Source organism: Urocitellus parryii, chromosome 1 (assembly GCF_045843805.1).
Source record: "Urocitellus parryii isolate mUroPar1 chromosome 1, mUroPar1.hap1, whole genome shotgun sequence".
Classification (NCBI taxonomy): domain Eukaryota; kingdom Metazoa; phylum Chordata; class Mammalia; order Rodentia; family Sciuridae; genus Urocitellus; species Urocitellus parryii.
The window spans coordinates 73,751,719-73,754,948 of record NC_135531.1 but is presented as its reverse complement, the minus strand read 5'-3'; the positions used below and the strand labels follow the sequence as shown (position 1 = coordinate 73,754,948).

Genomic DNA, 3,230 nt, shown 5'->3' with positions numbered 1-3,230 from the left:
CAGCAACATGCTTCATAAACTGTTACCAGCTGGAACTTGGCTGGGCGGGTGAGGTGAGGCATGGGAGGAGGCTGAAGAAATGAAGGAAATCATTTCCCACTAGAAGAGACAGGAGAGCAATCAAAAAATTAAAGAATGCAAATTCAGTGGTGGTTTTGTATGTTTATTTTTGGTTTTGTTTGGTTGGTTGGTATAATTGTTTCATGGGGACAAAGTCCAGTTCAGAAGAAAGGTCAAGTAATATATTGCTACTTAAATCATTGAAGCTATTTTATGTTTTCCCCTTTATTAAGTTTCCATTGGGATTTAGAAGAAGTTAATATTCTTATTGTTTGCCACTGTCTCAAAAACAAATGAAAAATCTTTTTTAAATAATGTTCCCCAAGTATTTTATGAGAAGGGAGAAGGAGAGGGAGGAGAAAGAGAAAGAAAAGGAGAGATGCCGCCTTTCAGAAACTTAAAAACACTCAGTTGTCTTAAATTTAACCATAACCTAAATCAGTATTTCTCAAACTATCATGCATACCTAGAATCACCTGGAAATCCTGGTAAATCCGAACTTCAATTAATTAGGTCTGAGGTGGGGCCTGACATTTGATTTTGTTAGAATGGATCCTGGGTGTCCTGATGATGCTGGTCCATGGACCACACAGCAGCAGTGACCTAGAGTCCACTGCCTATCAGCAGAAGTTTCTGGCAGATGAATTTACTCAAAGATAAATTGTAATTGGTCTGTTTTTCTTTCAGATGTTTAAAATAGATTTTAAGTACTAGCTTGACTTTGTAATTTCTCAATTCTTTCTCTTTTGTATACTTTGGGCCATATTTTGTTCATGTTTTACAGCCATAGAAACTATGGAGCATTTGGTAATTTTGATCTGATTATTGGTTCCCTTAAGCCCCATTTATCCTGAATATTGGGTTTATGTTTAGTTTTGTTTTGTTGTAAATTGGTGAAACATTCAAAATTTGCCTCTCCCAACAAGAAGACACTTTCAGACTGACTGATCAGATAATCTGCAGGCAGTCCTATGACAATCCAGCACTGGCCACACCTGAGAAACCTGGCTGTGGGTTGTATTGGGGGCTCCAAGCCTGAGGATGGCAGAAAGGAGGTTTCTAGGCGCTGAATCTTGTTCCTCCTCAATATCCCTGCAGTAACAATATTGACAGCAGCTCAATGTCATGTACTTTGTCCTTAGTGAAGTTGCATAGCTCAATGATATTTTTTATATCTGTAGAGTTTATATATATATATATATATATATATATATATATATATATATATATGAAGAGTTTTAATGTTACTGGTCCTGAGTAAAGTGTTTTTAAAGTGGGGGGAGAGTGTTATCTGTACCTAAATCTCAGACCTATTCATTTCTTCATATGCTTTCTAAACATAGTAGGAAATAATTGGATGAAATTGGTTAGTAACAATGAAAAAATTGAGCAACTGTGGGAAATGGGATGAGACAAAGTCTATGTTTACATAAATCCAAATATCCAGTCTTCTCACAGGGAATAAATATCAATTCAAATGAATTTTGATAGGAAGTAGCAAAAACTGGTAACTGGTCACCCAAAGTAAGCTTTCTTCAACCTTTCACTTTTGTGTCATGTAGTCACAAAACTGATTGATAGGAAAGGTAAGTTGGAGGAAACAAAGTTATTTTAATCTTCTCTGTTGTTATGAAAAATAAAAATGCTAATAGAAGATGCTCCAAAAGAAAGCTGGGAAGAAAAGAGTAAGACTATAAAAGAAACTAAATTTACAAGAGTGAAAAGTAATGAGAAGCAAGCGTTCACGTTAATGGGCACAGGAGCAGTGAGTACAGCAGTAATGGGCATTATTGATCTGAGAGCCAGGACTGTGACAGGCAAGCAAGGTCACAGGCAAGAAAGGAAGTACAGGATTCACAAGTCAGAGCAGGGTTGGAACACTGTAAAACCATCACAATGAAACACTGTGCAATATCAAAAAGTAAATCATGGGGCTGGGGATGTAGCTCAGTTGGTAGAGTGCTTGCCTTGCATGCACAAGGCCCTGGGTTCAATCCCCAGCACCACAAAAAAAAAAAAAAAAAAAAGTAAATCAGAAGTCCAAAATCAGAAATGGGGTGTGGTGAAACACACCTAATAATCCCAGTGACTCAGCTGAAGCTGAGGCAGGAGGATCACAAGTTCAAGGCCAGCCTGAGCAACTTAGTGAGACTGTCTCAAATAAATAAAGGACTAAATAAATAAATGAGGGCTAGGGTGCAGCACAATGGAGAGCATTCCTAGGTTTAATCCCCGGTACTGCAAAACAGAATTCTAAAATCTAAAACATTTTATCCCAATTAAAATCTGCATAATATTGCAAAGACTACAACAAGGGAGAAAAAAAATGATTTTTTTTTCTTTTGAGAAATCTTCATCCTATAATTTAGGCAATAAAATTCTGTGGATTTTAACAAAGCTCTTCTTTTAATAAAATGGCTTTCCTAAAGGGAACAAAGCTCCTTCTATTAAAGTCACTGAGACCATAGAATCAAGAGAATATCTCTCCAACACCATGAAGATATACTGCTTTCATAAATGTAGATAGCAGTAGGCACAGGACACTGTCGTATGTCTGCTTTCTTTTTATTAAAACCACAATTTAAACTACCATCACAAATGAAAAATCCAAAGTCTAAATCCAAAGTCTAGATCTTTGAGTGAATGAATATGTTGTCAGACCAAAACTAATTAAAAATGTTAACTTTAAATGGATATTTTATTGGGAGTGACTATTTTATACAATTGATATAATGTTCTGAAAGAGATAAAAAGATATATTTAGGATAAAATTACTTATTTTTAAAGTCTTCCCCCAAAACATCTCTTTTTATTTCTTAGTGCACTTTTCCACCCAAAAATTTGCATAACAGCAATGTAACTTTTAGTCTTGTAGTGCCATCTAGTGGTAACAAATGATAGCGCAGGCTAATCTACTATTAAATATAAAAACAGCAATTGCTGTGTTAAAAATGAGAGGCTATTTCAGTGAGGATTTCTCATCTCTATGATCACAAATATATTTCCTGACTCTGTTTATACCAAACCTTAATGTTATTTATACTGTTTAACACTTGATTACTGGCTTGTCTCTCTTGCCTGCATGAGAAAAATATATAAAATTAAGACTCATATTTGCTCTGTTCAGATTTTTTAGCTATTATGTTATGAATGTATAATATGGATTATTA

At 35.2% G+C, this 3,230-nt stretch overlaps 1 non-coding gene across 1 annotated transcript; it reads left to right on the top strand.

The window, feature by feature from the left end:
• The first annotated feature begins 1,995 nt into the window (after positions 1 to 1,995).
• On the top strand, positions 1,996 to 2,069 carry Trnaa-ugc (transfer RNA alanine (anticodon UGC)). Its single transcript has one exon. It is a non-coding gene; the product is annotated as a tRNA-Ala (tRNA).
• The last annotated feature ends 1,161 nt before the right edge of the window (positions 2,070 to 3,230 follow it).